Source organism: Ambystoma mexicanum, chromosome 7q (genome assembly GCF_040938575.1).
Source record: "Ambystoma mexicanum isolate Mex_15411 chromosome 7q, UKY_AmexF1_1, whole genome shotgun sequence".
Classification (NCBI taxonomy): Eukaryota; Metazoa; Chordata; class Amphibia; order Caudata; family Ambystomatidae; genus Ambystoma; species Ambystoma mexicanum.
The window spans coordinates 1,135,686,786-1,135,707,731 of NC_090941.1; the positions used below are offsets into that span (position 1 = coordinate 1,135,686,786).

At 45.1% G+C, this 20,946-nt stretch overlaps 1 pseudogene; it reads right to left on the minus strand.

Annotated features, from left to right (window-relative positions):
- Positions 1-499: 499 nt before the first annotated feature.
- LOC138528699 (zinc finger protein 551-like) lies at positions 500-3,598 on the minus strand (annotated as a pseudogene).
- Between the last annotated feature and the right edge of the window lie 17,348 nt (positions 3,599-20,946).

Here is a 20,946-nt window from a genome sequence, read left to right on the forward strand (position 1 = left end):
TTAAAAAAATGGAGTTGGCAACCAAAAAAATGGATTCTATGACTAGACCTAAATATGGGGATAGAAACCAGACGAAATAGGATGGTCTCATTTATACGTGATGCGCATCTATGCGTCGGTCAGGGGCTGTCCAGCCCCTTGGCCACTGGTGCCTGGGCAGCCACAGAACGAGTATAGTCACGCATATCGGGACAGGAATGGAGGGGAGGGTCAGATGAACCCTTTCTTTCCTTACACAATGTACAAATGATGATGGTATTGAGCTAGTGTGGGTGTGGCTTAGCATTGGTGGTTCAGTGGTATAATTCTCGCCTGCCATGTGGGAGGCCTGGGTTCGATTTTCGCCCAATGCACCAAAAATATGTAGGATTTGTAAACCTCTAGATTGCTACCGCCACTTGCAATCACAAGCAACAATGTGCCTATCCCGTGTTTGCTAAAGCATGCTTCTAAACATGTGGAATCAGCTTGCAATCTTACTCTTTTATTCAGGTCATCTTTGTGTAGGGTGGTGCACACTAATTTTACCGGAGGCGGTATCAAATGTCCCCACACTTTACCCTAGCATAGTAAGAATACACAGACCACTCAATAACCAACCATGCACAGCTTTTGTGAATCTGTATTTCATTTTATAGGTTTTCTGCATAGCATGATAAAACACGCACAGAGAGCAATATCATAATGTACATTCACTGGATGCATGTACAACCTTAGACATATTCCAGTTTTGCAGATGATACGGTTTCCTCAACCTGTTCATATAATGCGTTTAAATTCACAGCTATTTCAGTATCACTTCCGTATCACTTCCCTGCCTTCTTTCACACCAGGCAAAAAGCTCTCCTCCGCACCCAGCGAAGCATGCCTCTATTTCTGCAAGCTTGAGAGCACACACTTTTACAAATAACGTTGAAATATAAGTACTGCTTTGGCGATGCAGTAAACTCCCCTTTTTCTACAAGTAGCTATCTTCAAACAGAAAAATAAATGTGTTCTCCAACGAATGGAGAAGAGAGGGCTTTTCCTCTAGCTGTATCTAGCTGTATCTAGCTGTATCTAATTTAACTTTTTTGCTCATTAGTGCAAGGTTATCTAAAGCATGCAAGAATCTTGCTTTGTCTGGCACCATGCTTACCAACTGAACTGATCGATGCCACTTTGTCGGCATGGCAGAGTGCAGGCCAACTCTCCCCGCACTGTAGTCCCGACTCAGCTGACAATCACCCGACACACTCCTCTGGTGCACAGCCCAACGCGAGAAAGGAGTCTTTCAGCACACATGCACCAGCAAGGCCTCCAGATCGCAGACATTTTTTTCCCCTTTTCTTTCTCTCGATCTTCTCTTCATTCCTCCCTCTCTCGGCAGAAAAAACAAACCACTAAAAGCCAAAACAAACCCCTCTTCAGTCTCGTTCTCCATTTTCAAGGCTTTCCTCTGCCATCCCCTTTTCTTATGGCTCCCTACAGAATGTATCCCATATTCCAGCCCTGGTCATGATGTCATCCATCAATCAGACATCTCCTTTAGCATGACCAAGCCTTCTTTGTAAGTTTCCAGAAGGCTTTCTATTCCTCTTCCAGTCACCCTTGTACAGAGTTCAGATCAGCATTGTTTCCCCAATCCGAATGGATATTTGAAACATTTCCCTTCCAGTTTCCTGCACTCTAAACATGGGCTGCTTTAAGCAGAATGAATCTGCACATTCTCGCCAAGCACCTCGCTTCTACACTGTAAAAGAGTTTTAGTTTGTGCATTTTGTTTTCCAAACCAGCATCTCAGTGTAACGGGCCAGAAGCCACATTTTGCACCCATGATTTGCACCACACACCAGTGCCTCACATCAATGCTAAGCCAGAGCCACACTAGCTGGGTATACACGCATTTCGTCGACCACTTTTTCATCGTGGGACTTTTCATCGCCAACCCTTTCATCGCCAACATTTTTTGTAAAAAATTTTTTTAGGGGGGGTGTTTGTGCGGGTTGGGGTATGATTATTTATGTAAGGTGGGGAGTCTGGGGGGTGCAGCCCCCCCATAAATACATTTAAAAAAAAATAAAAAATGTTGGCGACGAAAGGGTCGGCAATGAAGTCCCATGATGAAATTTCGTTCGGCGAAATAACGTAGAACCACTGGCTGCAATACCATCCTCATGTGTACATTGGAACACACCTTCTACAGAGTTTCTGGGATATTTCACTCATTCCCAGAGCCATGTGTTCTTTAGGTCAGTCTATCATTTCCAGGATTTATGTACAGTAACTATGAGGAACTCTGCCCATTAATGTATATAATTGGCTCTTAGACCTACATGCTGTCTATAGAGCTGGGCCATCATTAACAAGCATAATTGAGCCCTAATTGCTATATATATGCTGGGTGATTACCTAAACATTTCCTATATTAGTTGTAATTAGGTGAAAGGCAAAGAAAGAATAGCCCAAAATGCATTTCTGCATGATCTAGCCACACCCCTACAACACTGAATATTTTTTTCAACTTATTGCACAGCCCCACTCCTTTTTTGTTGCACTTCGACGACTGTATATGGTCACTCTACAGTATGGCTCCTCTGATGCTGGTTCAGTTTTGAGCTGAGAGTGAAGCTTCTCTCCCTCACTGTATACTAGTATGAACACTCTGCAGTATGACTCTTCTGATGGTGGTGGTACAGATGTGTCCTATGAGTGAAGCTTTTCTCACACTCTGTACACTGGTGTGGTCACTCCCCAGAATGGATCCTCTGATGCCGACACAGACTCGACTTCCAAGTGAAGCGTTTATCACACTTTGTACACTGGTAGGGCCGCCCCCCAGTATGGATCCTCTGATGCTGACACAGACCCGACTTCCAAGTGAAGCTTTTATCACACTCTGTGCACTGGTATGGTCGCCCCCCAGTATGTATCCTCTGATGGCTGTACAGATATGAGCGCACACTGAAGCTTTTCTCACACTCTGTACACTGGTATGTTTGCTCCCTGGTATGGATCTTCTGATGCGTGTACAGATTTGAGTTACAAGTGAAGCTTTTCTCGCACTCTGAGCACTCATATGATCGCCCCCAGTATGGATCCTCTGATGCTTGAAAAGATGTGTGCAACGGGTGAAGCTTTTCTCACACTCTATACACTGGTATGGTCGTTCGTTGGTATGGATCCTCCAATGCCTGTACAGGTGTGAGATCCTGGTGAAGCTTTTATCACACTCTGAGCACTGATATCGCTCACCAATATGAATATTCTGATGCCTGTACAGCTATGACTTCTGACTGAAGCTTTTCTCACACTCTGAACACTGGTATGGACACCCCCCAGTATGGATCCTCTGATGCTGCTGTAGTGCTGAGCTCTGCATGAAGCTTTTCTCACACTCTGTGCACGGGTATGGTCGCTCCCCAGTATGGATCTTCTGATAGAGGTGCAGACCCGACTTACGAGTGAAGCTTTTCTCACACTCTGTACACTGGTATGGATGTTCCCCCATGTGGGAAGCCCAATGTCTTTTCAGATGTGATGTTGAATTAAAGCATTTATCACATTCTGTGCACTTATAGGACTTCTCCCCAGCATGGATCATCCAATGGCTGCTCATTCTCTGTTGAAAGAAGCAAAGGCCCTTTGTATTATTTCATGTGAACATACAAACTGCAAATCAAAAGATCCAATGCAGAACTGTTCATTCTCGTTAAACACAGTCCAATCCTCAATAATTATAATGACATAAAACTTTCTAAGACTTCACCAACCAGGAAAGTGAAAAGGACAAACATACTTGATAGAATACAATGGTACAGTCCTATCGATTGTAAAGAGTTTGTCAAAGAAAAGCCAATATGCCTAATTGCGCTTTCCGAATAGTCTCTTAGTGCACTGATGTTGTGCTAAAAGACAGATGCTCCACCACTTAGGGCTTGGCATGTGTTGGCTGCCCCCCAAATGAAGATAAACATTAATTTTATTGGGTTTTCTCTGGGTAGGCAGGTGCAAAGATAAGTTAGTTAAAATTGTGAAGAAATTTCTTCAACAAGGGTCTCTCTTGAGGTAGGACACCTCAAATTGAGAAGGGGTCCCTGGATGCTTTTAGCAGGGTAGCCTCAAATTGAACGAACAAAGACTGTGCGGTACGTATTCAGCACTAGGTTAGAGTCGTTCTCTTAGCCGACCGGTTTCTGTGGTGCAAATAAGTGGGCCACATTCATCAGGGCTTATGCAGGACATCTGCGTGTGTGCCTGCTGTGAATCTCCTACAGAATCTACTGTTCAAACGTGAACATCTCTGGATCTTCCGGCTTAAAACAGACAAAGACGGACTGAATGAAGCAACCAGCTGGCAAACTCAGGCCACGTTATGAACCAAAGTGCCAGTTTGTCTAACTTAACTGTCATTTTGACTGATTGACTCTGGTGCACCCTGGAGTGGCGCTCCTGATTGTGTTCGTGATGAGTGCTGTATGTATGAATGGCTGTTTAGGATGATACATGCAGGCATCATCAGCAATAATCATGATAAAATGATTGGGGACTTTTTTTCATTCAAAACACTTGATGCTAAGTTCTTGGGGACCCGCGGTCCGCGGTGCCTGACCTGGTGATGGCCGCAGCCTCCAACTGTGGACGGCCATCCCAGAGTCAGGCACGCGCGATCACGTGACCGCGCGCCAATCCTTGGTAACATAAACAGTGTAGTCACACGGCCCGCGAAGACCCAACCCTCTCGCGCGCGGCCTGTGAAACGGACTGAACTCTGCTCAGAGGTAAGCCCCCTGTGGCCCACTAATGACCCTCTCCCACTGCTGCCACGCCTTCGTGGGCACCTGGGATGTCCTGAAGTATGTTAAATATATGTTTGCTAAATGTGTAGCGACAACGCCGAGCGCGTGCCGCGATAGACAGGAGATCTACTCAATTTGGTTAGAAGAATAAGTAACTTTTTGTACTGACTCTTTTCCGATCCGATGTACTTAGACATCAAAAAAGACAATAATTATTGTCCTTTGGCCCCCAGGTATCGGGCCGTCTCACCATTCTTGATTAAGCCACCAGATCACACGGTGCGGGTAAGCCTTTTTCTTCCCCCTCCTGAAACACCAGTGCAATGTCTTCTAATAAGTTCGAATTGACAGCATGTGATATTTACCGCTGCTCTCCCTCTCTCTTTTCCCCTCCCCTCCTGTCACCCCTACAGGGAGAGGACGTTAAGATATGCAGACAGTGCTGCTTTATGAGATTCACAGCAGGCACACACGCAGATGTCCTGCATAAGCCCTGATGAATGTGGCCCACTTATTTGCACCACAGAAACCGGTCGGCTAAGAGAACGACTCTAACCTAGTGCTGAATACGTACCGCACAGTCTTTGTTCGTTCAATTTGAGGCTACCCTGCTAAAAGCATCCAGGGACCCCTTCTCAATCTGAGGTGTCCTACCTCAAGAGAGACCCTTGTTGAAGAAATTTCTTCACAATTTTAACTAACTTATCTTTGCACCTGCCTACCCAGAGAAAACCCAATAAAATTAATGTTTATCTTCATTTGGGGGGCAGCCAACACATGCCAAGCCCTAAGTGGTGGAGCATGTGTCTTTTAGCACAACATCAGTGCACTAAGAGACTATTCGGAAAGCGCAATTAGGCATATTGGCTTTTCTTTGACAAACTCTTTACAATCGATAGGACTGTGTTATTATTAGTGTGAAAACGAAATTGGGCAACACACAGTTACATTACCCTTAAAATAGTCCTCCTTTTGATTTGGTTTATTAGAATACAATGGTATACATGTCTTTTTATTGAATATTTGGTTTATACATATTCAAAAACACAAAGCAAAAGAATATAAATATCATATTTAATCACAATACATATAAAACATTTCATTTACGTTTCCCCCCAAACGAAAAATGATTTACAATATTGCATAGACATTTTTTTTTTATAAAACGTGTCCGTTTGGGGGTTTCAAAGAAACAATTTCCAAAGAGGTGTGATGAATTGTGGGATACAGTCACTTTTCCCCAGAGGGGAGTCTACCCTTGAGGCTACGGAGGTGAACCCGCTATGCAACATTCCCCCCCTAGAGGTGGCAACAAGCGGGACCTCTCAGGGAGAGACTCCCAGATGGGGACTAGGAATCCTGTTCCGATGAGGAACTCTTTTTCCACCTCACTCAGGGATCCACTACAACCATACCAAATAACAGAAGACATGATGCCTCTTATATCTGCTATTGTAATGTCGTTGCAGCAACTAAATATCTTCCCAATACTGAAAAATAGGTTTCTATTAACTACTGGGATGAAGTAACGCAAAGGAGGTATGAAGAGTACAGCTCATACACAAAGAAAGGACTATCGTGAGGAATTGTGGAAGCCCCAAAGCTCTGTCATAAAAATAGGAGGAGCCAGAGAATCAGAGAGAGACCCAGAAGTTTCAAATTAGCTGGAGAAGGGAATCTGGAGAAGGGAAGCTAATGGCCCATAATGAACGCTGCTTTCCACGACGGTAAGCAGCTGGATGAAGGAAGTGTCAAGTTGCACTATTCATCGGGCAGAGCTGAGAGAGTCTGCCCCAACCTATCAAAGTCCCAGAAGGGATGCGTAAGGAAAACTGGACAGAAGCTACACAAGGGACCTGCCCGAGCTACAGCTACTAGTGGGTAGAACAAGCCTACCTAACACAGGCTCCAGGAGAGAACCGCAACAAAGAAGTGGCAGCCCAGAAGAAAAGGGAGCAGACACTGCTCCACACAGTACTTCCACTTGGAAAGTACGACACCGAAACATGAAGCGAGGACACAAGCCATTCTGAAAATATACAAAGAAGCAGAAAAGCGGAATGCCGACCTGGTGATGTGGCCCTATTACGCCACAGGTAACGGGGAAAGCGGGAGACCCAGGGAACACGGCACATGTAACGAGTTTCTCGATTATATTCATTGCATCACAAAAACCAAATGATGATTGTAGCAAGCCCAATCATCCCAATGAGAGGTAAGACCCTAAGAATAGTGATAACCCTTCCTGGGCTCAGCCACTGTGTCCCGATGAAATAGAAAGTCATAAGAAGAATGAGAAATCTTCCTGGGTTCAGCCTACTCGTCCCAGTGAATGGATAAACCATAAGAAGGGTAAAAATGGTCATTGGGTATATTCCACAGATCCCAGTGAGGAGACAAGTTAAGAGAAACTCATACTAAGTGAGGCGAGAGAAGACAGACTCTTGGTGAAACAGATACACAAAGGAGAAGTATTATCAACAAAAGCCAAGCAGAGTATAGTAGAAAGACATTCAAGTGCTAGGGTCTGTTGGATACAAGTGCAACGTCCCATTCAGGCAAAGGGGTTCGGGATGTGGAACTCAGTGCGAGTGTCTCAGTGCGAGAGTTTTGCGACTTGTAGTTAGTTTTGACACATATTAGAAACACGATATAGTTACACAGAAAAATCAACAAGGGATTAATGTTGCGGTTGCAGAGGTTATTGATGGGCAATGTATAATAGGCCCTGTATTTAGAGATAGTATCCAATGTTAAACTTTGAGAATGCGTCCTGGCACTGGGAATAGCCTGAACTCTGATAAGGTTACAGTATGCAATTACAATACTGATGAGTAATGTATGTTTGCATGTTTTCATAGCAAATTCTATACTTTGCAGGAAACCATAGACTGTCTGTGAAATGACAACCCAAGCAAGGCAACGTATATAAAAACTGAAGAAATCTTGTAGCAAATTGCTCACTTCACTATGATTGTACTTTGTTGTAGATGAACCTGAGTCCGCTTGAAGTGAATACACTGTTGTTAATATTTTACCCGAGACTGTTGATCTTCTCTTATCTTGTTTGTAGTTACCAGATTTTGGTCTAATAAATTGGCTCCCTGGCACATGGGGCCCTTTTGGGGATGATCCATCACTTTTCGAGGACAGAGTGGATGGATGCTGGGACCAGTGAGTACCAGGGATCCCTGCTAATCTGAGACAAAGGGATGTAATTACGAGTCTGCTGGTCTGGATACAAAGGCACCAGTACGCTTGCCTGTGCCGTTGCATCTGGACCACCTAACTACAAGATGTGCTCGCGGGCAGCCGCAAGCTCAGCATGTCGGATGCACAGGCTCTGTTATGAATGGTGCCGGTGCATCCGGCCTCCGCATTCAGATTGAGCCCTATAGGGCTCAATGGCAATGGGGATTTCCATATTACTGGCACCCTGTAATGGGGACGGAATGGGTCTGCCAAAGTCGGAATACCCACGTTCGTCACCCATTGGTGGGTGCCGGTAAAATCACGAGTTTGTCGGCAGCCACGTCATTTCTAATGACATGGCTACCGCCAAACTCGTAAGGAGGCCCAAAGTTTCTCATAGCTGCTACTCGAAATCCACGTCCGTCTCTTTGGCCAGTGGTCAACCCAGCGAGGGTCCCGAACCATAGCTGCAACTGTGTTTTTGCTCTTTTGAAGACCACCAGCCACAGAGTTCATTTGATGGGGGATTTCATTTTATTGGAATAAGGTGAGTTTGTTTCAAACTGGTTGTATATAAAACTATTTTACAAAATATTTACCAGGTAAGACCGATTTTGAGTTAAGAAATGCCTGGTTTTAGTAAGAAGCGCACATGTTGGGCAGCACTTTGCTGCAATAGAAAACAACTCAATGGGTTAGAATATGGTCAGCCTGCCCCAACTGAGGGTTCCCCAGCCTATGAGATGTACTTTAAATTTGGGTTCAATTGAAACTATGCATGCCAGAGCCAGTACCAATCAATTCATGATAGAAGAAAAGAATCTAGGCTACATTGCAAACTATCTAGTCAAATTTCCTGATTGGAAAATAAGGAATAACTTCCACAGAGTTCGGCTTAACGTAGCAAGAACCGGCGAGGTTTTGGCACAAAGAGGCCAAGGAGATTCAGCAATGAAACTATGTGACTGGTGTTCTAACCAGCAAGCTCAAACTCTGAAACATCTTTTAATGGACTGTCAAGGAACCGGGCAAGTGAGATATTGACTGTTTACCAGATTTGGCCTTAATAGTGCTAACTTTATACCAGATAGGTTCTGGGACTAGCTAATCGCAAGTGATCATAATCCTCTATTGATTGCAGTTGTGCAGGTGCTCGCCAGTTGTAACATTGTTGATTAACCACCGTGTAAACGGTTATTAAGGTCATGTAGATTTCTCCTACTCCCTCCTTTTGTGTTAAATTCAAATCTAGCTATTGAGTCCCTTGTACGAAGTAGACGTTTAAGTCATTCGCAATGTGTTTTGGATTTAGAAATTTTCCTTTTAGACTTTTATATTGCTCTGTATTTTCTTTTTTAATCTTTGTTTTAGTCTGTTTTATATTTAGTAATACTAGAATCTTTGTAACATGTGATTGTTGAACAAAATAAGTTGCACTTTCTTTTTTCTCTTTTGTAAAAGGATGTAATATGTTGTGTCTTCTTTTGTAAAAGGTTGATTCAACCAAATACAAATAACAAAAAAACTAAATTTTATTTGGGTTAGGAGCAATAGTTTTCAACAGTGTTTGGCACCGCCAAACCAGACATGTGCCAGATTTGCAGTGGCCACAAAATTGTTCATTTGAACCAGGAAGAATACAGCATTTGGTGTCAGTGTTATTAAATATAAAGGATAGGCCTGCTGCTTTCGATGTGTTTCGGGATTGGCATGAAGAAGCCACCCAACGCCTCAAAAGTCGAGAAAAGTTTGCTCGCAGACATATTACTGAAGCAGAAAAGGATTTAAAACATGACCAGCAGAAACAGGTTGAGACTATTAGGGCTGTGGACAGGAACTTACAGTTAGATGTAAAAACAATATACCAGTCAAGGAATTGTGCATGTCTGATGAGTTAATGGAAAAACTGCTAAGTGAGAGACAAGCACCTCCTTCAGCACCACCACCCCTCCCTATGTTCTACCACCACCTCCACCTCCACCAGCCCAACCAGAGCCACTAGCTCTCAACATGAGCCCTGACCCTTGGCCTGCACCCCCTCTCACACCAGAATCACCTAAACCCTCACCACTGACATCCGATGCCACTTCCAATATTCCTCTTCTGCAATGTTCATGCTCATTCAGTAACCAGAGGCCAGGGCTTCGTAGCGCGCCGACAAGGAGATAAAAAGGAAATTTAGAATCAAAAGCAGAAGACTATATATTAAAAGCGGATGAAGCAGCTGTTATCTGCACTTTGCCAGCCTTTTCTGAAGACGAGCAGAAACATTTTGTGGGACACATGTGGATACACTTGCCAGACTCGGAAAGAAACTCACTGATACTGCGATACCTGGTGACTTATAGTGACTGAATTATTCAGTTTGCACCCTCACTTCATTTGAAGAGGCACGTCAGCATGTGTCAAACCTGTTCTCACTAAAAAGTGAAATGGATGAGTTATATCTAACCAGATCTCTCCCCACAGTAGATACAGTAGAATAAATATGCATCATCACTAAAGACGTTCACAGATGGATATTAGATGACTCTATCTCCCCTATAGAGATCCATTAAACTTTCACCCAATATTCCCCGTCCATTAAAAAAAAAGTGTTGCAAGTTATGGCTGAATAGTTGCAAGATAAATATCTTAAAAGGAAATTGTGTTGTGGAGCAGATATTATGCAGATATCTAAACGCTCATTTGTTGATGACACCCCGCCAACTTCATTGTCTCTCGACCTAGCTTTGCACCTAAGCAATAGGTTCGAGAACCCAACTGCACAATTACCAATGAGAGAATTACCCCCCACTCTTGCACCATAGAAAAAGGAACCAGCCGATGATGACAGACCTTTAAGGACTATAGCTCACAATTTGTACATGTTCCCTTATCAAGCCAGGAAGTTAACACCCTTAACAGTCCATCCCCAACATCAGAAAGAATCCGACAGGATGTTATAAAGAAGGGGAGTCAGTTTAAATTCTTCCATCTTCACTTTGTGGGACATAGATTTGTTATTTCCTGTGATATTACTGTCTGATTTATGGAAACAGATCAGAACCCTAGACGATGTGACTGCATTTGGCTACACATGGGTTGACCTTGTGCAGGCTGACTCAGGAAGGGATGCAGGCTAGAAACCTCTGCAAAGCATACTGGCATTATCTAACAATATTGTGAACAAATGTAAGTCTTGGTGCCGGAAAAAATATTATTTTGTATTAATTGACCACCTCCATGCAAGGGAAAACAGAAGGGCCCACAGAATACTTAAATAGATTTGAGCACGTTTTTTTGGAGTACAGCGGTCAGGATCTGAGTACTGAACCAGGGAATAGATTGTTTGTTGATACATTTGCCCTGGAAGTGATTGCCCATAATTAAATCCCATCCCAGGCATGTTCCTACATTCCCTTGGGAAATGTCCCCTTTTCCTGCAACACCAGCACTGAGATGTTCCCAATCCTCCTCCCCGGGGCCCTACCCTCCCAAAGCTTCCTGCTCTTGCTCCTTGAAATCCTTCTTTTTCCCTTGGTGCTTCTTCATACTGCCACTGTGAGTTGGGGTACTGTCCCCCCCACCCCATTGTCCCTGTCCTCCTTCACCCCATAGTGCCGCAGTTGTGGCATTCCTCATTTGGTGATATCTCTTGTCCTTTCTCCCTGAGCTAGTGCTCTTACCAGTGTTTGTATGACAACCTTATTTAGTTTCTTTTCCACTAGTTTTACCTCATCCGTTTTCCGCTTCTGGGCTGTCTCCCTGCCCCGCTCCTTGATTCTCTTACAATTGTGGACTATTATACTTTGTATCTCTGCCCACCCTTTGGCTTCAATTCCCATAATTTTTTCTAGTGCCTTCAGGACCTCTTTTGGTAGTCCCCCCCAATAAAATAGAAAAATGGTACTGTCTCAACTCTCCACATTTCCTGTTACTTATGAATAAACCTAACTGGGTCCTCATCATCACCCATTGTGCACTGAATATAAGAATGTAAGTCAGGGGTATCTGGGTACATCCTTTGTAGGGCAGCCCATACCCTTGCCCTTACTGCATCAAAGGCTGCTCCATCATGTTCATTATCTGCAAGACTTACCCCCGCCCTTGCCCATATGTCCCCAGCCTGGTCCCCAGCTATGGTGACCAGTAGACTCTTAAAGTCTCCTAGTGCTAAGGCTACCCCTGCTGTTTGTTTTTCAAATTCATAGATCAATTTACTGGCTCCATCTATAAGCTGGGGGAGAGCTTTAATCAAATTACTTTTGTCCATTTTAGGGCATGGCACATACTGCATTATCCCTACTCATTTATGTATTAGAGGCATCTGCATAGCTGTTGTTTTCTACCCCTTTTGTATTCTTCTGATCTTGAACTACCGTGATTAAATCTGGTCTATTTCTTGGTCTGTCCCTCCCTGTCATGATGCCTACCCCCGGGGAACCAGACCAGGTCCAGCAACCCCGGAAGCAAGCATTAAGGTGTTTTGAGCAAGCCCAAAAGCCCCTGTTAGGGGCTGTTTGGGTGCCGTCCTGGCGCCTATGGCGCCAGGCTCATATGGAGAGTCAGTCCTGGCGCCATAGGCGCCAGGCTCATAGAGTAAACTTACCTGATGCAGACCATGCTGCAAGCTTACCTGGTGCAGACCATGCTGCAGAGCTCCAAGCCAAATGAGGCTTGGAAGGGACTATTTTACCTAGGAACTATTTTTTTACTTGGGTGGGGCTGGGGAAGAATACTCACCTGGGACTACTTTGGAGGCTATTTAAACCATGCCCGAAGAGCAGCACACGCTTTGTGTTTTTCTGCATCCAGCAGCGTAACGCTCATCGTGTCTGCAAGCCTGCATTCAGTCTTCTGCCACGCCCGCCTCGTGTCTGCAGCTCCTAGAAAAAGGGAGGAACAGTAGGAGAAAGGTTAGAATAAGAGCAAACCTTCGATCCTTACCTGGATTCCGGATCCACCACACCTTCGAACTGGAAGAAAGAAGCATTTACGCTTGCCGCCTCGCCTGCTGCAGGGCCGCGCTGACCTCCCCGGTCCTTGCAGCATCCTCACGATCCATCGCATCCTTCTGCATGTTCCGCCGCATTCTGGCACCTAAGGGGAACACAAGAACAGCAAAGGTGAGCAAGGAAATAAACAGAGGCAATAGTAACTACCCCCATAGACTTACCTGATTACCGCCGGGGGTACTATTCCTCTTCACAGGTCGGCGCAGTCTCCATTGCATCCTCGCCGCACCCCGGCTCCTAAGGGGAACAAAAGGACGACAAGGTGAGACAACGGGACAATAAGGGGAACTCTCCTCACCGCAATAGACTTACCTAATTTTTCCGCTGGAGGCATAATTCCTTGAACGTCATATTTTCTCGCCACACCTGAATAAGGGAACAGGCAGCTTACATTCTGGCCTTATTTATTGAACTGTGTAGGATAAGCCAAATCCTTACCTGAACTCCGTCAGCTACCACGAGGAACTCTTCGCTGGGGCAAGCTGCAAACTGCAAGGAATCGGACAAGAGTGAAAGTCAGACATGTGAACTCTTATGAACTACATATTTTTCGGAGTCATTATTGTTCTGGAACTCACCGATTCCTTCGAGCCAGTGAAGCAACTGGTTATCAAAGCGACCCTGCGCTCAATGCAGGATGGAGAGCTCATCTTTTCAAACCATCAGGTGAGACTATAGGAGGGGACATCAAATGTGATCTTTGGGGAGAACATCAGGGGAGGGGGGAATTTACACTCGACTCCACGGTGGTTAATTCCCTTTCTCCATTTGCAGAAGGATATTCCTACGGCCAAGCAAACAAAGCTAGGTGGGCCAGTCCAGTCCGTCATCTCGGCCCTACGCGTCACATTGGTGGAGACCGCTGCTGTCCAGTTCAGATCGACGACTCTGTGGGAGCCAGGTGAGCATAACAATCCCCACTGCCTCTTGTTGCAGGGGCGGGTTTCTCACTGCCTCCTTTCCTTGATCACCTTCTTACCCTGCTTCTTTATTATTTCTACCACCTTGACCTTCCCCTCCATTTTCCCTTGTTTGTTCTACTTCTTGTCCCAAGACTGTCCATACCCTATGCCCATTATCTTTTTCAACACAAACATTTCTTATTGCCCCAGAGTTGAATCTAAAGAAAAAATCCCCTGACTTTCAATCCCCTATTTTCTGTACCGGCACCCTTATTTCTGGAGATACTTCTTCAGGTTCTTGTAGCCTGACCAACCTTTCCCGCAATGCTCTTAACTCGTTGTCTACTTGCGGACCCTGTGGGTACACCAATGCTACGGGCATATTAGCGCTTGTGGATGGGTTATATGGAGGTGCAAAAGCTCTTGTGTCCCCCCAGTTGCTAATCCTGATAATCCAGTGACACTCTCTCTACCACTGGAGGTTTAGAGACTGGGTTTCTATACCCTACCACAAGTTTAGGCATTGCAGGGTATATCCCCTTACATTGGATCTCTTTTCCACCTTCCTGATCTTCCATATCCTCAACTAATTGCCAGAGGTCTAGAATCTCTTTTCTTTTTTGGGACTTGTTCCCATCATATTTTGCTGCTACAAAGATGGACATTTTTTCTAGCATGTTTCTGTTATGGGAGCCCTGCTCTGGCCAGGAGCAGGACGTCCCCCCTTCCTTTGTTTCTACTATCAATTGTTTATTAATTCTGTCCCAATACAGTGGCAGAACCCTATGCATGTGTTTTATTGGAGTCTCTTCCTCCATAATGTTGTGCGCGCCCCTAATACTTCACTTAGACCCAATTGCATGCTTCAGCTTTTTACACAAATATAGATCAACCTACTTTAGTCCCCATCCCTTTACACTTTCTCCACTTTGATTTCACACATACACACACACACCACAACTCACCCATCTTCCTTCCTTCTTTACCACAAAAGACAGCAAAAGAAAATATACAAAAGATAATTGACTAAAACCCAGGCCCATTCCCGACCGAGCCACTACTGTTTTTCCTTATATCCTTTGTAATACTACCTATTACTTGTATCATCATAAAAGAATAATGTGTGGTACTACCTTCTCAACCTGTTATGGCTGAGGATCCCTCACCTCCCAGTCCTTATAAGCTGGGGCTCCCTTTCATCTCAGTCTTTTATATGCTGAGGTTTCCTTTCAATTATAAAAAGTAGAAAAACAGAAATATGTCACAATTTCAATACATACCCCACCTCCTATCCACTCTATTCCTTAGGGAAACATTCCTATCTAATATAACTTTGTAACCTTTTGGTTGTTTCTGTTTGTGCCCCTGTTTGTACCCCAAGTTTTCTCGAGGTACCTTTCCTTCTTCTCTTTCTACTAAAAACCGCTTAGGAAAAACTTTTCTTTTTGTTTTGATTTGGGGGACCGGTCACTATAGATGGGTGTAGCTTTACTTCGCAAAGTACGGGGACAAACTAAGATCACGCTGTGAAATTCACCACTGAAAGTGAACGCCAACTTACAGGGGTACCTCGTAAACATATTGGGATACCCCTGATCACACTCACACCATGGTAAATGGACCCCTCTAGGGAATTAAGGCCAAGAGTCTTCATCTTGCAAGGATAACAAACTTTAATCTTGAGGGTGGGGGGGCAAAGGACTCTGCCACCCTGACCAGCATTCTGTCCTTCTTCCGTGGCCGGCTCCTGCAGACTGATGGCAAGCAGGTGCCTTTATATACTGTTCAACTTGGTTACTGGATACAAGCATAGCTCATCCAAAACTATCCTTATTGCCTTACAATGGATGCTGCAATCTTCCTTCTTGCATGGCCGGGTTTACATTTAGACCAACCTACTAAGCATACTGCTGCCTCTGCAGGAATACACTATAGCTCCTATTTATCATCATTTGCTATGTTACAAACATGTATATATAAAAACACCTTCCCGCCATACTCTCAACACTTCACTCAATATTCTTATATTTCATCTGGTCCATTAATTTTCCTAAAAGCCCTGTTTTCCCATACTGTTACATTGTCTATATGAGCCCCAGCCTGCCTGGGTGTTTTGATAGACAGGGAACAGCTGCTCCGTTACCTCATGCTCTCTGCCAGCCTTAGCAAACCCTACGGCAGTGCCTGTAGCCTATTATTAGAACAGGCTGAATTCACTGTGCTTTGAGATAAGCTAAATACAATGGCCCTCATTACAACCCTGGCGTTAAGGGGTTAACGGCGCCGTAAAAGGTGGCGGCGCCGTTAACCCCTTAACGCCTGATTACGAGGTCCCTTTGTGGGTTGGAGATTTTAACGCCTGCTTTTTGCAGGCGTTAAAAACCAACCCGCAAAGGGACCTTGGTGCTAAGTACGGTGCCGCAATTTGCGGCACCGTACTTAGCGCCTTCCCCATTCCCATTGAGCCCTATGGGCAAAAATGGGAATGGGGAAGGGCCATGGCGGCATGGGGAATTACCGCCCCGCCAACCTCGGAATGGGGCGGCAATTCCCCATTCCGTCATGGCGGAGTCGGTAAGTTACCGGCATAGCACCATGGTCCAATGCCAGGGTCGTACTGAGGGCCAATGTCATATTTTTACAGATTCATTCAGCCAATGGTTATTTTCACCTTATATTTAAAAATGAACTATCTTCATTTAGTGGCCTTCCTCCCCCCTGGACTGTTGTAGTGCTTACAAAACAGTTAACAGAAGTCTTCCCCAATTCTAAATCGCTTTGGAAGCTTGGGAATGAAGAAAGGCACTCGCTACTTCCCAACATTGGCAATGGGTTTTGATTGTACAATGGATTTGACATGACACCTGTAGGACCACTATGACACCTCAGGCCACAACCTCCCAGGGCCTTCTAGTACTTGCAATTTCAAAACAGGTCCCAGTCAAAGTTTTTTGAATGAGCACCCATGTGGCTCCAGACCCCTCTGCACATTGAAGGGCTATATGGCAGTGATTTTAAAAAGCAGCAAGCAAAATGGAAAAGCAGCAAGCAAAATGGAAAAGCAGCAAGCAAAATGGGTGTAGATGACAGTCATTTCAAAAGCAGTCAAAGAAATGTGTGCAGATGACAGACATTTTAAAAGCAGCCAGTCAAATGGGTAGTGTAAATGCCGAAAAGAGACAGGAAATTATATGAAGCAGGTAAAATGCCACATTGGTTCATTGTAACAGTGAATTAGGCCTTCCATGGCAAAGCAGAATGCAAAAAAAGACAGGGGATTCAAAGTGCATTATACACACGATGTAAAGCTGCATTGAAAGAAATAACCCATATAACTAACTTCCCTATTAATAACACCCCAGTAACTAATTAGTTCTCCTGATTAACATTGCAATGCAATGTGAGTGAACACGGATGGAAATTCTGTCTTATTTTCCTCTCTCCTTTCGCTCCAAGGAAAGAGATGCACGGTAAAAAAAGAAAATGAATGAACAATCTTTTTGTGCCTTCTGAAGCCTCTTTGTTTGTGCAGGAAATAAGTTGATACATACATGCTCTCGAGAGTGATTGGACAGTGGAATCAGGAGCCTAGGAGTTGTTGAAATACATCAGAGCGGAGGCAGCTATGCCCTTGATTGACAGACAGATTAATTAAATAGGGGGTGAACTGAAGGGCTGGGTGCTCTTCTTTCCTGCGCTTCTGTTGGGTGCTTCTGCTTTGGTGCCAGCTGCCGAGGGGATTCAAAGGCTGCAGTCTTAATCTGCTTGGGAGTCCAAGGCCAGTTCTCGGGAGTGCCAGTGATTGTGTGGGGCTTGGGAAAGCTTTGTCGCAGGCAGGAGTAAAAAGGGGTAGCACAGACAAGACACAGCTACTTCAATTCATTATGTAAGTATTTGTGGAATTGAGGAGAGCGTTGGATGACTGCCAATTATCTCTGTGACTGTTTAGACAAGAATAGGTCATTATTTTCAACCGGTTTATTGTGGTATATTTTGCACACTCTGAACTAAAAGAAAAAATGTTTTGCAATGCACATTTATATTTTGTTTCTTAGATAGCCGCAGCGGGTCGATCTGTTGGTAAGAGCTCATAACTGTGTTATCATGAAATGCAATGTTTTGTTGCTTGTTTTAAAAATAGCTGGATTATAAAAATAATAACTGCAAGAACAGAAGCAAATTTGGTGTATATTGTTTTTTTTCCTTTCTCATATGTCTTATGATCACTATTTCAGTGGGGGAAAGTTACTAGGAGACACCGTGGAGATGACATCACGGCGGTAAAAGTGTTTACTGCCGGAGGTAAATAAGAAACAAAAGGAAAATATTTATACAAGCTAGAAAGCTGGTGTGTTGTATTCAGCCATGCATGCTGGGGCTGAATGGGGCCCTTTAAGGGCGTAGGCTAATGATATAGATAAGTCATTAGCACAATTTATATACAATCTATCACATCATTTATGACCTTACCGGGTTCCCACTAAATGTACTAAGTCTGGGTGGATGCCTACAGTCAACCCTAGTATAGGGCATAGTTATAAAACGGGGAAGGTTTGCATTATCATATAGGGAAGTGTTCACCACTAATTTACCACCAAAATAAGATAGTGCCAATTTACCATCAATATACCACAATACTATATTATCGCTAAATTAGGTAATAGCCCAAAGACAAAACCTCTGACAACATGAACCTTAACTGGCTTTCTTTAAAGTTCATAAACACACAAGTGTTTTGCTCATCAAACCTAGCATTCAAAAATGTTGCTACATGCAACCTTGGCTCTACACAGTTTGGGTTGCTATCAGCTTCCTCCGACTCACCGGCTGTGCTGAACCCGTTGGCTTCTCTGATCTCTGGAGTCAAGGAAAGTGCCATGTAAGCCAGCTTGCCTCCCTGCCTGCACTATCAATGCAAATGGCCCCATGCACCATTGACATCTGTTTCATCGCATGCCATCTTTTAATCCCGGTTTTATGATTTCCCTTTTGGAGGATTCGCAGGTCTGAGTTGAAAAGGGCAAGGGCAGTTCCCCCTTCGTCGTCCCTCTTGGTCTCGCCGCCTTTCTCATCCATTTGAACTGCCAGTTTGGTGCAACTGTCTCCTCACGCATTCAGCCTTTGTCATAGTGATATGATATGGCATTTATAACGCACGTATACACAAGTGTTTCAAGGCGCGACGAGGCAAGGGGGGAACAAAGGGAGGACAGATAACGATCATACTAGGCCAGGTGTCATTCAGATCGCGCAAGTGCATGGGAAGGGGGGAAAGGAAGAGTGCAAGGGGGGAAAGGGAGAGAGGGAAGTGCAGTACATGGGAAGTGGAATAAATAAGATAAATAAAACACATTAAAAAACAGGCAAGTGCAAGGAAGTGTGGACAAAGTGCTGGAAAGGGGACAGAATGGATACAGAAACAGTCCCCAAGTGCAGGGGTTGCCAGGAGGCAGTGCAGGTGGGCAGTTGACAGGGCCTGGGCCAGAGATCAGAGGGGTGGCCAGGTAACCAGTGCAATTTCAGTCAGCAGTTCAGCAAGGGTGGGGAGGAGAGAAAGCAGAAGCAAAGAGGAAGGTTTTGAGGTGTTTCCGGAACCAGAGGTGGTTCTCCTCGAGTTTCAGGGAGGCAGAAAGGCTGTTCCAGAGAGAGGACCCTCCCGAAGAGAGTGATCTGCCACCAACTCATTGCTTGGAGAAGCGACTGACCCTGAGGGAGTTGGAGGCAGATGAGCGAAGAGCTAGAGAAGGAAGGTATTTAGGAAGAGAGAGTTGAAGGTATTTCGGCCCCAGACCCCAGAAGACCTTGTGTACAATGCAGAGGGTTTTGAATTTAATCCTCGCAGCCACTGGGAGCCAGTGCAGAGATTGCAGTCTGGGAGAGATACGATTCCTGGGCTTGAGGCCAAGGATAGGTCTCGCAGTCCTGTTCTGGATAAGTTGCAGAGGGCAGAGAGTGGAGGCAGGAAGATTTAGATAGAGGCTGTTACAGTAGTCCAGCTTGGAGAGGACCATGGCTCTGGAGACAGTGAGCTTCTGGGGGAAGGATAGGAAAGGAAGAATACCACTAAGGAGGTGCAGTTGATAGTGTGACCTCTTAGAGACATCAGAGATGTGAGGGGAGAAGGAGAGTGCAGAGTCAAAGATGACCCCAAGGTTTTTTACCTTGCAGGCGGGAGTGGGAGGATGGCCAGGAGAGGCCAGCCAGAGAGCTGCAGGGAAGGAGGGAGTGGGTGTACCGATGAGTAGAATATCAGTTTTACTGGCATTTCGGCAGAGGTCATTGGCGGCACACCAGTCCTGGATGGCTGACAGACAGTCAGAAATGAGGGAAGGAGCGGAGGAGGCCGAGGGTAGCCTGAAAATGAGTTGGGTGTCATCCGCATAGCACTGAAAGTCGGGACAGAGAGTGGCGATGCGGTGGGCAAGGAGTGCCAGGTATTGGTTGAACAGTCAGGGAGAGAGATTAGATCCATGGGGGACACCACAGGTAGAGAAAAAGATGTCGGAGAGGAAGGACCCAAGTTGGACCTGGGAGGGTCGGTCAGAGAGGAAAGAAGTCAGCCACGCCAGAGCCAGACCAGTGATACCCAGGTTGTCACGGAGACGGTTGAGCAGGATGGCATGATTGACAGTGTCAAAGGCAGAAGAGAGATCAAGCAGGATAAGAATGCAAGGGGTGTTAGAGTCGAGGTCGGAGAGCAGGTCTTCACAGATGTTCAGGAGAGCAGTCTCTGTGCTTCTGGCAGCTTTGAAGCCAGACTGATGGTCATGAAGACAACCAACAGATTCAGTGTGGAGATTGAGTTGGGGCTTGGCCAGTTTCTCCAGGAGCTTGCCCAGGAAGGGAGTTACGGAGATTGGGTGATAGTTAGCCGGGCAGGAGGGGTCAGCAGAGGGTTTCTTAAGGAGAGGGTGCACAAGGGAGTGCTTCAGGGGGGAAGGGAAGACTCTAGTGGTGAAGGAGTGATTGCAGAAATCTGCCAGGGCAGGAGCTAGGGAATCAATGTGATCCTTAATAGTTTTGGAGGAACAGGGATGAACCTGTTTTGAAAAGACTTTCATAGATCGGACTTGTCTA